The sequence below is a fragment of the Mastigoproctus giganteus genome, chromosome 2 (assembly GCF_048544385.1).
Source record: "Mastigoproctus giganteus isolate SK-2022 chromosome 2, ASM4854438v1, whole genome shotgun sequence".
Classification (NCBI taxonomy): domain Eukaryota; kingdom Metazoa; phylum Arthropoda; class Arachnida; order Uropygi; family Thelyphonidae; genus Mastigoproctus; species Mastigoproctus giganteus.
The window spans coordinates 271,960,293-271,974,749 of NC_143576.1; the positions used below are offsets into that span (position 1 = coordinate 271,960,293).

Genomic DNA, 14,457 nt, shown 5'->3' on the forward strand with positions numbered 1-14,457 from the left:
GTTTATTGACCGAATAAATATGGTCCGAAACCCTTACAGGGCCATTCAGCCAGGAGGAGGGCAATCCGCAATACAATTACATAATTCTTTACATTCTATATTTTATTTTTATTTTATTTTATTTTATTTTATTAATAACAAGATACACAACAGGTAACCATGAAGAGTGTATCTGAGATCAGATCAATAAACATAATAACAATAATGTGAAATCCTCCAGGACGATAAACATTGATATAGATTCAAACAATAAAAGCATATGTACAAAAGAGGATTGTATTAAGTTAAGTTACCGGTAAAACAAGTAATAATTAATCCGTTAGAGAATAGAAAAATAATATAACAAATAATAATAAACTACAATAATTAGATGTGACCTAGTCACTTTGCAGTTTAAGAGAAGAGGCAAACTTTTGGATGGAGTTCATCAGTGATTGGGAGTTGTCAAAGAAGTCAATGCGAGAGTCATTTGCTGATTTGCTGATTCTGTTCAGTGGACTGAACTTCATTAAGTCCGTGTTGGCAGAGTCAAGGCGAAACGGTGTAAGGTTCCTGACTTGTCTACAAGGAGCATTGAAGTTTATTTTACTCAGGTATCAGATGCTTCATAAATTCCAGTGATTACTTTGGCTAGAAGTGCGATATCAGCAGTAACTCTTCTAGTGCACAGAGGCCTGAGATGAAAGTAATCACACAGCGATTCATAATACACTGAGTGATAAAATAGAGGATTGCAGTACGTAAGGTAACGGACAAAGTTTTTTTGGGCTGCTTCAATTTTGTTAGTTAAAGTCTTTGTGTGAGGATTCCAGATGGGTGAACTGAATTCAAGGATTGGCAGAACAATAGTTTTATAGAGGATAACCGCATATCTGTAGCTTTTGCACTTGTATGTGTTCCGTTTGATGAATTCCAGTGTTTTGAATACTTTTCTGGTGATTTTAAGAACATGGGCATCGAATTTAGCACTGCTGGAAAAGAGAATCCCTAAGTCGTTCACTTTGTCACACCTTTCGATGATCACAGATTTAACAGTGTACTCCGTATTCATTAGTTGTGGAGATCTGCAAGATGAGAAAGAGATTACTTTGCACTTCGAGGGGTTAGCAGACAAGCCATTCAGAGAGAGCCACAGAGAGAATTTATTGAGAGCACATTGAAGCTGTTGAGAATCGGTAATCTCCTTCACTGCTGAGTAGATCTTAAGATCATCTGCATAGAGAGCAACTTGAACATTGGAGGTGTAGATGAAAGAAGGAAGATCATTTACGAAAACAATGAAGAGAAGAGGACCTAAGGGAGAGCCTTGTGGTACTCCGCTTAGTGGTATAAAACAGTCTGAGTTCACTTGATCTATGATAACGCTCAAGGAACGATGCATAATATAGCCATGAGAACAAAGGGTCACGGATACCATATAGCTTAAGTTTTTCCAGAAGTTGTTCGTGCGGGACTTTATGAAATGCCTTGGATATGTCTGTGTAGACTGCATTAACTTGTAGGTGGTTATCAAGAGCTTCAGAGGTGTATTGCCAGAAAGGAAGTAAATTTGTGACTACTGACTTGCCACTGCAGAAACCATGTTGATTCTGATCGATAAAAGGCTTGAAGAATTCGAAGAGATGTTTGTGCACTGCTGTGTCGAAGAGTTTAGCCAGGCTGTTTTGCAAGGTTATGGGTCTCTAATCGCATACGTCATTTTTGTGACCTTTTTTGAAAATAGGAACTATATTGACCTGCTTAAAGTGCTTAGGATACTTCCCCAGCCTGAGAGACAGGTTGAAGTTCCGCAGTATGAGGGGTTTCAAAGTAGTGACAGTCCTTTTCCAAAATAAGCCTGGAATGTCATCTGGGCCTCTAGTATAGTCATTTCTCATGCTTTTTAATGCCGAATTTAAATCTTCATCAGTGATAAAGAGATAATGAGGATATCATCTTTAACAGGTGTGAAGTCAGGAAATGAAGCAGGTCTCAATGTATCATTTGTTTGAATTCTAGAAAAGTGTTTGGCAAACTCTTGAGCAATACTGAATTCGTCAGATAAGAGAATTCCATCTGCGTTACGGAGTTGTAACTTTCTACTGGTTATGTTCTTATGCTTCATGAAATTCCAGAATGATTTGATATCTCTGTGAGTAAGCAGACTATCCTGAACTGATTCTGTATACATGTTGTAGGAGTTTAATATGAGAGTTTTCACTTCTTTGCGGAGTTGGCTGAATATTTCATAGCATTGACTGTCACCTGTTTGCTTATATTTGTTTCTGTAGAATTCTTTGGATTTAATTTTACGTATTAGTTCACTGTTATACCAGTGCGGGTAGGTAGAGCGTGCGGTAAGATGGGATTGAGGAACAATGTCAGATATAACTGAATGCATACAGTTAATCAGGTTGTTGGTGAGCACATCGATGTCATCCATAGCGTCACCGAGCTGCTTGTCTACGTTTCTTAGAGCTAGGTGGAGCAGAGACCAGTCAGCCTTTCTGAAATTGAATCGAGGAGAACGGGAGCTGTATTTGAAGTTATGAGAAGTCACTGTGATGTCAAAAGTAATTGGTGAATGATCCGAGTGAAATATGGGGTTGTCGGTGTGAACATCTATATGAGTAGAGGAAAATATTAGGTAGAGGTAGGCATTTTCTCTGGTTGGAAATTTGCAAATTTGTTCCAGACCATAGCTGTGAAGCATATTAAAGAGAGCCCTAGTCTGCAGTGATGGAGAAGAATATCCTAAATTGGCCATTTGACAGTTAAAGTCACCCGAAACGATTGCTGTGTCGGCAGATTGAATTAGTGGGAAGACTGATTCCAGCGAGCTTTCTAAGTACTGGAGGTCTATATTAGTTAAGGCAGGTGGAAAATTAAGCAATACTATTAAAACTTTTAACTTGCCAAGATGATTCAATATTTGTGAAATTTGATGCAATTTCACAGAGTATATGGTTAGAATGTATAATAGCTACTCCGCCTCCACGAGATCCTCTGTCCTTCCTATGGATTGTATATTGTCCATCTATAATCTCCTGATCATCAATATTTATGGAGAGCCAGGTTTCAGTTAGCAGGTAAATGTCGTAAATATGTGAGCCTTGGTTTGCTCTGAAGTGGTTTAGGTTGCTAATTATACTCCTGCAATTCTGAAGGTAAACACTGAACAGTTGGGATCTGGGGATTCTATGACGAGAGGAGAACGTAGTATGTGTAGATAGTAGGGTATCTGATTGCTATGCCGGTGGAGAAGAGATTTTGGACTCCCTTGATGGTCTGTCCGTGAAGCGTTTTACTAGAGCCCCTGATAAAAGGGATCTTAGATTCAGCACTTTTTCTGTTTGTGATGGAAGGCATGTTATTATAAAAGATGAGTAGGCGGGACATCGTGTCTTCAGAGAACGGACATCTACTCCGAAACCATATTCTTCTTTAATTAAGTTGATACGATCTTCAGATTCAGTGGCGGGTCCAAGTCTAGAAAGAAAAATTCGGTCTTTTGTGGGAATAATTGTGATATTATACTTGTGTTTGAGTAACTGAGATTTTTCTGCAGTAGTTATATTCTGTGATTGATGAGTTATGGCTGGAAGCTTGGAGAAAGTATCTTTAGATATAGATGCTTTAATATTTTCTGACGGTTTGTTCTGTTTTGATCTTTGTTGTGATATTTGAGACTGGCAATTAGAAACAGGTTTACTCGCTGTGGCGGCAGATCTACAGACATGTTTGCAGACCTCATTAGATGTGGCAGCAGTTATTTTTGCATATGTTGCCTTAACTGATGTTGAAGAGGATTCCGCTTTGTGACTCTGAGCTTGTGAAATAGAGGTACAAACAGAACTGTTCCGTAGACGAGAGTAGGTGGGAGGAGTAGTTTTATTTACATCAGAAGAATCATCTAACAGAGTCTGTTTGGCAATAAATTGCTCAGTTGAATGACTTGAATCATGAATGTTAGCAGGCTTGGGCAAATTAATATTTGCAGCAGTAGAAGTATTGAGGCCGGTGGAAGGTGAAGATCTGGTCTCAATACTGAGGGCATCGTCAGTTAATGAAGAATTCGTATTCACTTTGAGCCCATTGGTTTCGAGAGTAGGTTCAGAATTCTTCATAGCTTCCCTTAAGTGACAAGACATAACTGATGTGAGATTTTTGATTTGGGCGTTAATGTCAGAAATTTCAGCCTGTTGATTAGTTAATATTGTTTTTATACCAGAGATCTCAGTGGATAGCTCGCTGTTTCCTTCATTGAGTGTATTAGAATCCAGGAGAATTTCAGAGTTTGCAGTATGAGGTGCGCTGATTAGATGAGTTTGAATGAGGATTTTCTGCATTGTGTTAAAGAGTAGTTCCTGGAATTCAGTTGATTGCAAAATAGCAAAGGTTGGATTCAGAGTTTTCGTAGGGAAGGATTTAGCGCTGAGATCTTCTGACAGCACAGATATATGTGTTTGAGTTGATGCATCTGAGATTTGATGCGACCCCGAAGACAACAAAGAAGGATTAGAGGCTTCATCCATGTACGATTCAGAGTCGGTATTTCTAGTTATTGGCATGATATTTGTCTCAAATGTACTAGAGTACGGCATTTCAACCTTGTTAGCGGAAGAGGACTAAAGTGACTCAGGTTCTGTGTTGTTTGGCCGTGCAACAGTTATAGGGCTTTTCTGAGAATTTCTGAGTCGACATCTATCACAACAGAATGATTTCCGCCGACTTTTATTTAATTTTTTCAGTTCAGAATGTGTACAGTCATTGCATATTAATTGTTTGCACTCAATACATCGGACAATGGGGTCAGAGCTGGTCCCACAGATGGTGCAGACGCTAGAATTTTGACAGGAGGTAGTATTTGTCATATTGAATTCAGTTGCTGTAGTGTTACTAGATAATTTAATATCACCACAGTTGTGGTTTAGCAAGCAATTGGCACTGTGACCTGCCGGTCGCCTTAGTTGCCCTGCAGTGAAATCCACAGGGAGCAGGGGTCTAAGTAGGGAGGGAAGAACAGAGCGGCTAGGCAATTCTCTAATGCCTGGTCAAGGTCAAGTGTCTGTTGAACACATGTATAAGTTGAACTACAAGATAATGGCTGAAAGCGCTTGTATGGAGTAGCAGAATGAACGTGCAGAAATTCATTTAATACTTGTATGTTGTCCGTTCAAATAATACAGTACTTGCACCTGGTAATCCAAGGGCCTATCCTTATGTGGTGGCACTAATAGGAACTTAATTCTTTAAATAAAAAACACACTAAACAAGAAAATTTTCCGGAGCATATCATACAGACAGCCGGACAATCACCCCCATAGCGGTTCGATAAACCGCTAGGGGGGTGATTGTGTCCGGTTGTGAATATAAACAAATAAGTATACATTATTATTAACAAAAAATGCAAATCAGATTTTACAATCAGCGGATGTCAGAAAGTGAACTTACAAAAATGACAGCCACAAATACGAAATATTTTTACAAATTTCAGTAGCCGATTTAACAGTAAACAAATTTAGGTACAGCTTTTAGGGTGGGAGTAAATGTTATAGCTCCATCCACGTGAAAGTTTCCTGTACTTTTTATGATCTGTATACTTTTTTTGAGTCGCACAACCGGAGTGCACGTGGGCGTCCGTGTGACGGCTGCCTAGTTCTTGAGCTCCGCAAGTTTTCGGTGTTTAATGTACATTTTTTGTGAGTTTCAGTAATATTTTTGTGGAAATTATTGTTTTTTTCATGGTCTGTTTCTTGCCTGTACTACTGCATTCATATCTGCCGCCTTTGCTAATTTCAAAGCCCGAATGTTACCTCCATGGTTATCGGCCTTCACTGCTCGCTAACTCCTGCCCGCTACCGGTTATATCACAAGGTCAAGCGGGTGCACTGCGTTGGGAGTTATTCGCCAGTTGACCTTTTGTATGGCACGCCGTTTACAACTCTACCTATTTACGCCCACTTTACTTGTGAGAATGCTTTCGGCAACAAGTTGGAATACATTTGGCAATCAAGCGTTTGTTTATTTTTCTGCTATTTGCCTAGCAACCAAGTTTTGGAGAAATTCTCAACTTTTAACATGGATAACCCTCTCAACAGAACGCTACTGCTAGCCTTTTAGGCTGTGCTTTCTCGGAATTCATACTGCTCTCAGAGCTGTTAAGCTCACTAATTGCACAACGACTGTTTCGCTCTGTTTTTTCACTTCCCTGAAAATTGCCTGCCTCGCAATACCCTTCGTCTACTCTTAAGCCCGAGCCATCAATTCCCATTTAACTTTTCGTGTCGGACAATCTTTTGCCATAATTCCAGACACCTAAAGTTAATCGGTTGAGCAAACAGAGGAGAAGAAAATTTATGTATTTTGTATGTATTTATTTGTCTTGGGCGGCACCTGGAACGTTAGTTCATCTCCGCCTCGTTAACTTATACAACTATACAAGGATTAAATACTGTACAAAAGAAAACCTCAACAGATTGAGGTAAACACAGATACTTTCAAAGTAAACAATGAAAGTAATCTTATGCATATTAACATAACAAAAAAAAAAGTTCAAAGAAAATAATTAAGGATAACAGTACCATTCAACCGACAAAACTTTGCAGAAACTCAGAACCAGGCACAAACCTTATAAACAGTTGAGGTTAAATCCAGTAAGTCCTGCAGTCATTAGTAGCAAAGTCACAGTCAATCACCAATAACAAAGTCACAGTCAGTTAACAGCCATCCGAGCAAAGGAGCACAGGAATTTTCATGACCAAACTGAGTTGTAGTTGTAGGACACTTGTAGAATTTCACAACACACACACAGAGCACAAGTCCAGAGTTGTAGATCTTGTTGAGAAAATGGACGTCATTGCAGCGAAGGTGAAGAGTCTTGAGCTGAATTCGAAACATTCGCACGTGTAGTCATTGCAGTAAGGATTGCGAGCCTTTTATTGAAGGTTGCCTTAGCAAAATCCTGAAGAGCGCGGTAACTCGTGGCATTTGATACAAAATTAGGTTCCAATCCTGATGAAAAGTTGGGAATTGCATTCTGCAGAATTACTCGAAATTCATTGTATGAGGAGAAGAAAATGGCTTTGCCACCTCTGTGCAAGTAACTCAAAACCGGCGGATATCTCGGAGGAAGAGGCACCTTCTATCACCCCTACCGAGGCACCACCACCCACATCCTCCGGTCTGTTTGATGTGCTGGTTTCGAAGATCAGAAGCACTACATCATCGCCTGCGTCAAGAACGCCTCGTGAGACAAGCTTACGCATTGGGATGGATGATGCCTTTTTGGAGCGGGAAAAAGATTTTGCTCCAGCCGTCTCCGGAACGGACTCCCGAGTTAATATCCCTTCAGAAATTTTGGAAATTAAAACCGTTTTAAGTGACACGTCTACACTCAATGCCCTCCATGAAGATCTCAAGATCAGCTTAATGGATGCATAGTTCTGCTTAGATCAGCTTAGTTCTGGCTCCAATAATGGATTCTCTTGCTTGCCTTAGTGTTGACAATAACGTGATGACGATGAGAGAACGCCCATACCAAAACAGGGAGAGGTGAACCTTTGATCAGGTAGTTGCTTTGAGTCATCCTGATCAATTGGACTCTCTAGCACAATCTTACAGCCCTAACCCCAGAACGGCTATTTCCGCCCAAGATGTTTCGACAGTGCAACCTCAAGAGAACAGACTACCAATACAGGAGACAACAGTTTCTGTCCTGGGCCAACCGATTTTGGTCTCTCAGTCGAGACGGCTAGAGGAGATCTATAATATATCAGCTGTGCAAACCAGAGAAAGAATTTTCGTTTCAAGACTGGGTCCCTCGACGCAAGCAGAAAGTATCAAGGCACTCTATGCCCATGAGCATGGGATTAAGAGTGATGCAAAGTCTATCAAAACGAGATTTCCAGCCTTTTTCCTTTAACCTCTCCTGTCCAGGGAATGCAAAGCATATCATCTTGGATTCTGACTGCTGGCCTGTAGGTACCCTCATTAAGCCGTTTCAAGAGAGAGAGGTAGACCGATCGCTTACAACGGACCTAGACAGGGCATATAGCATAGCAACAAAAAGGCCACATTCAATCAGATTCGCACGACGGCAGCCTTGTTTAGTTCATGCAGAATGTACGCAAAATAAAAAATAAGCTTCATGCCCTCCAGACCCTCCTTCTTCTTGACGAGTTTGATATCATTTGTTTTACTGAAACATGGCTAGTGCGGATAGACAGCTCGACCTTGTGCGTCTTAAAACCCTCTACAAGCGCATTGGAAATCCTAGGAACGCCGGAAATCTTTTTAGCAGTCGTTTCCAGCCAATAAGGACAAGAGTAAGTCAGTCGAACAACTTTGATGCAATCTGTGCAACACTGAGGAGCCTCCTTTTCCAAATCCAATGCTGCCTGGTTTACATCCTCCCAGATCACAATCAAGACCCTAGATCGGCGCTGCTCAATTGTCTGGCAACAAACTTAGTGCCAAGGACTCCAACTATACTCGTGGGCGATTTCAACTTGCCGATGCCTATGCATGATGATGCTCTTGTGGTCCTTGAGGTCACCCTTCGAACCTTTGATCGCACTCGGTTGTTGGCGCCGGCTACAGGAGGTCAAGTACTTGCCTCTAATATTCCATAACCTACCAAGCATCCAGCTCCTGCCTAACAATTTCCAATTCCAGTCGGATCACCTGCCAATTGCATGTCAATTATCCATACAAGGCAATTCCCCTGAGTTACTGGATGAGTATGCCAGTAAATTGCCTAGGTTTACCGCTCAACTAAATATCTGAAGCCGGGCATCGTTCTACAGTGCCTGAACGGATTTGACTTGTGGCGCCTATATACTGAGTCCACAGAGAATGCCATCACCGTCTTGTCCGAACAATTGAAGTGGTGCAGCCAAGAAAGTCAGGATTTGTAGCAGATCGAATCGGTGTTTTAATAAGGAAACCAAGTTGGTCTTCACCAGGAAGCAGAAGGCCTAACGGAAATGGCAGAAATCACAACTTTCCTCAGACCTTACCATCATTAAGAAAGAAAGAGCTTACTTCCTGAAAAAGAAAAGGCAAGTTCTAAACCAAGTTGTTCTCGATCGGTTGGAGACGGGTAGAAGGATTCTTCCACATCATACAGTCATGATGTGATTGATCAGAATGCTAAAGTGATTGATCCAGTTTCCTCTCTCTCAGAGAAGGACTTGTTACCTAGGGCGCGGATGAATGACACAGAAATATCTAGAGTGACCCTGATTGATGTCATTAACAAATTACCCAATAAAGCTACTGTAGGACCAGACCGTTTCCCACTATTCATAGTAAAAATATGCAGCACATACATAGCAAAATTTATACTTTACATTTTCGCAAACGAATCCTACAATCTGGAATCGTTCCATCAATTTGGAGATCCTATCATATGTCTAGCCCATTCCAAAGATTAGGAAACCGAAATCTCCGAAAGTTCTACGACCAATCTCCATCAGTTGCGCTTTACTTAAAATCTTTGAAAAAGCGATACAGCCAGCAATTGCCCAACAATGTTTTGGTCACAAGCCTGCGTATCTTCATATAGGTTTCCCAAGAGATCAACAACCACCAATCTTCTAGATACTCTCTTCAAAATCTAACAAGCCCTGAACAGCAAATCCCAGATCGACATAATCTTCCTGGATATTAAATCGGCATATGGCAGAATATACCTTCCAACTCTGTTTACCCAACTTAAGTACTACTTCGGTCTGGCAGATACCGTACTGCAAAGCTTGGAGTTAATTCTGCTTCCCAGATCTCTCTGTTACAATCAACGGCATCCAGGTAACTTGGACGTGACAAGAGGCATGCCGGAGGGAAGTGTGCTTTCAACTATCCTCTGCACAGCTGTTTTGTAACCTTTCCTAGCATGTAACTCTAACTTTTTGTTTCTTGTGCCTACGATCTGAAGTTCTTCGTGAGTTCAAATCTTCCTCATCAGATTTTTGATATTAACCAACATGAATCTACACAGATAACGAAACTGGAAAACTATCTAGCCACAATTGGGCTGAAATTGAACCCTTCCAAATATGCTCAACTACCGATAACTAAAAACAAAAAAAAGTCAAAAATAATGAACAAATCTTCGTTAGCGGTGAAAAGGCGCAGAGATTAACTTCCCATACAAACCTAGGCCTCACCTGGAATGTTGGACTCACCTTCCACCCTCACTTTACCAGGAGGAAACAAAAGACGCCCGCGGCAATTTGGACAGTGCGTCAGGAGCTCTGGAATATTGGTTGCTCAAATGGGTGAACAGGATGGTTGGCCATCCTTTTACTATATCCAGGTCCATCCTCCACGCTAATCTAGGCACAACTCCTTGGAGACTTCTCATCACGAAAAGAAATACACTCACGCTGGATCGGCTTATCACAGGTCGAATTGATGCTCCGTTTATATCTCCATTAATCTCTGTGCCAAAGAAGACAAGAGGAGAACACCCCGATTCCTGCCTCCCTCTACGGCTTAACCTTAAAAACATTGATATGTTCCCGGCCATTGCCCTCAGATATACAATAAATGAGGCAACCTCCCTGATAAGTTCTGTGAGGACTAGCTCTACAGAAAGGAAATACTTAAGAACTGCTACCAGCTATTGAATCTATGACGTTCACCTACATCTGGACTTTTTTTACTGCTGCATTTATCTTGCTCTTTATTACAAACTTCGTTTTTATTTCGAGCTTCTGTTCATCTCTGTAAATATGTCAGGTCGAGCACATACGTACTCTTGTAGATTGTCCGTCTCGTTCCTCGCATCTTAATATGTAAATTTCACACCCTCTTGGCACATTGCCGTCCCGGGGTGGCCCACAGTTTCCTAGGATAATAAATTGATAATAATAATAAGAAGAAGACGAAGTAACGATCATCGTGTCGACCACCGGTATGGTGCCCAAGACCCTACACAGCAGCCTAGCAGTACCTGGCACGGAGTGGAATCCCCCAATCAGGGAGAAATAATATAACAGCAGCAATAATAATAATAATAATAATAATAATAATAATAATAATAATAATAATAATAATAATAATGCGGCAACCGATAAGCAATTCCAGCAACTACTACTCCAGTTCACCGAAGAATTAAGAAAGACTTCAGGGTGGAATTTTATCTGCACAAATGCAAGACCCACACACTGCACCAGGGAAAATTAGTTGGCCGAAACTACCAGCTGCTGACTGATAAAGAGATCGAAGCTATGACAGCAGGAGAGACCTACAAATAACTAGGGATGATGCAGGGTCAGCAGTTAGAGCACAAGGAAATGAAGAATGCCTGACGGAAAAATATCATCAGAGACTCAGAAGCCAGCTGATGCAAAATTGAAAGGAGGAAACACATTTAAAGCCATAAACACCTATGCAGTCCCAATACTAACATACCCCTTCGGGGTCATAGATTGGACTAACACCGAGCTAGAAGATATCATGCGAAAAACAAGGACAATGATGACTAAGAGTCGCCAACACCACCCGAAGCTATTATTAGTGGAGAGACTAAAAATAGCTAGGAAAGAGGGAGCAAGAGGCTTGATAGACCTGATAGGGCAAAAGAAAACAGCGATAGTTAACCGGAAGATTACTTCGAGAACAACACAGCATCAGTCCAACAAGCAATTAGGAAAATAGATGTGGTAAAACCCCCTCCCATCCAGACTGCTTTCAACACAAGAAACGAAGTTAGAAAGATGGGCAAAGAAGACACTCCTCGGCAGAACTACAATGACCTCCATCAAGATCACGTTAATAACATTGCTTCCAATGCATGGGTCACAAACAGGACGCTCTTTCCCGAGACTGATGGATTCATTTTGGCTATCCAAGAGCAGGTAACCAACACCAGAAACTACAGAAAATACATCGCAAAGGAGCCCAGAATGTCAGATGACACAAGTCGAAGATGCCACCTGGCCTCAAAAACGATTCAACACATTGTATAGTTGTATAAGGAACTTATACAACTATACAGTCTGCGCGGGTAGCACAGTGGTATCGTCACCGTCCTCCCCACACCGCGTGGAAAAGGCCAGGGTTCAAATCCCGTCGATTACACGAGGAACTTTAATGGGCTTTTTTCACTCCGTGGCTGAGTTAGTTGGTCTCAGGCGTAGATAGCAAGGTTTTTCTCCCAAGTAACTGGAGATTTTTTCGTCCAGCAAAACAGTTAAATCAACCATAAAACATACGCAATTTACAGACACAAACACGGGTTAATATATTTAATTACGGGTAACCCTAAAATAATAATAATTTTTTTATATACAACTATACAAGATTAAATACTGTACAAAAGATAACCCCAGCAGATTGAGGTAAACACAGATGATACTTTGAAATGTCAAAGTAAACAATGAAAGTAATCTTATGCATATTAACATAAATAAAAAAAAAAGTTCAAAGAAAATAATTAAGGATAACAGTACCATTCAACCGACAAAACTTTACACAAGCCCAGAAGTAGGCGCAAACCTTATAAACAGTTGAGGTTAAATCCAGTAAGTTCTGTAGTCATTAGTAGCAAAGTCACAGTCAATCACCAATAACAAAGTCACAGTCAGTTAACAGCCATCCGAGCAAAGGAGCACAGGAATTTTCATTGCCAATTTGAGTTGTAGTTGTAGGACGCTTGTAGAATTTCAAAAAAAAAAAAAAAAAAAACACAACACAAAGAGCACAAGTCCAGAATTGAAGATCTTGTTGAGAAAATGGACGTCATTGCAGTGAAGGTGAAGAGTCTTGAGCTGAATTTGAAACATTCGCATGCATAGTTATTGCAGAAAGGATTGCGAGCTTTTTATTGAAGGTTGCCTTAGCAAAATCCTGAAGAGCGCGGTAACTCGTGGCATTTGATAAAAAATTAGGTTCCAATCCTGATAAAAAGTTGGGAATCGCATTCTGCAGAATTACTCGAAATTCATTGTACGAGGGACAAGTGTACAACACGTGCTGCCAATCTTCCCCACCGCCACAATGGCAGAGTTCCGTAGGAGACAAACAAAACTTAAACAATTTCTTATTTAATGATCCGTGTCCTGATATCAAATAGGAGGTAAACAAATCAAGGCTAAACGAGACTGTAGATTTTTTATCCGTAAGAGAGTCAACTTCAGGAAAAAACTTATGCATTACACTGCCCAGTGTTGTGCCATCCCACCTACTCTGTCACAAGTTGATCAACTCTAGCTAAATTCTTTCGTTCAGCTTTAATATCAACTTGAGTGTTAATAGAAATACCAAGGATCTGAGTGGGAATCTGACGTTTCAAGGGATAACATAAGCATCTGAAAATTACGTAGAGATCGAGTGGTAACGTCCCGGCTAAAACCTGTAAAGCAGGTGTTGAAACTGTTCGACAAATCTTCAAAATACAAAGTAACATTGTACGCTGGATTGACATCAAATTTGATTGAAATTGTACAGTCCGCACCCTATGGAACCAAGCGCCAACAGCATAGGTAACCATACGGAGAAACGCAGAGTTATAATAGATTCTTAAACATGTTCTAGAAAGACCCAACTCAGTTCTGGAAACTCTGACAAGAGCGCCGGTGAAATTTCTGATCTTAATTCGCAGATTGGATACATGAGGGTGAAAGTTTAACTTGCTCTCAATAGTTATTCCCAAAAGTTTTATTTCCGTTATTAGAGGTATTTGTCTATTGTTTATTTTAACTCTTGTTGATCGACGAACGTCCAATTTAGAGCCAAGGATCATAATTTTTGTCTTGGTATAACTAATTTTTAACTTATTTTCACCTGTCCATTGTTGAAGATCAGATAGAACTTTCTCAGCGGATATTTCAATAGAAGACCTTGAATTGCCACCAACAAGGACTGTCAAATCATCCGCATATGCCATGATCTTCACGTTGCCAAAGGTTCGGGTAATCCAACCTTGCAGAACAACGTTCCAGAAAAGTTGTCCCAAGATGGAGCCTTGAGGACACCCTCGAAAGACCTGACGCAAAATGTGTCTGTACTTAGATCTGGCGGTGATAAATCTGTTAGAGAAATAGCTCTTAATTAGAAGATAAAGTTGCTGGGAACATTCGGCATGACGTAAACGTTCGAGGGCACTTTCCCACCAAAGGGAATCAAAAGCATCCTCGAAGTCAATAAAGATAGCAAGAGTATACTTGAAACTGGAATGTTCAACAGAAGAAATGAAGTCTACAAGGTCGTCCCCGCGGACCTTCCAGGAGTGAATCCGTATTGATTAGGCGCAATTAGTCCCCGTTCCAATATCAAGTTGTTTAAAAAAAAAGTAAAGTGCAGCCATTATCAACCCACTGCAGGATGGAAGCCTCCTCAACAATTCATGCTGAGGGAAATGGACCATAATCTGCCACGCTGGTCCAGTGCGGGTTGGCAGATCGACCGTATTCAGCAGTCAGGGGCTTGAACCCCGGTCTACTCAAAGAGCGTGTGCTACTGCACTCCCGC

At 40.8% G+C, this 14,457-nt stretch overlaps 1 protein-coding gene across 1 annotated transcript in view; it reads left to right on the plus strand.

Moving 5' to 3' along the window:
• The window catches only part of LOC150090473 (immunomodulatory peroxidase-like), a 400,214-nt gene that overhangs the window by 302,428 nt on the left and 83,329 nt on the right, over positions 1-14,457 (plus strand). The window lies entirely within an intron of this gene.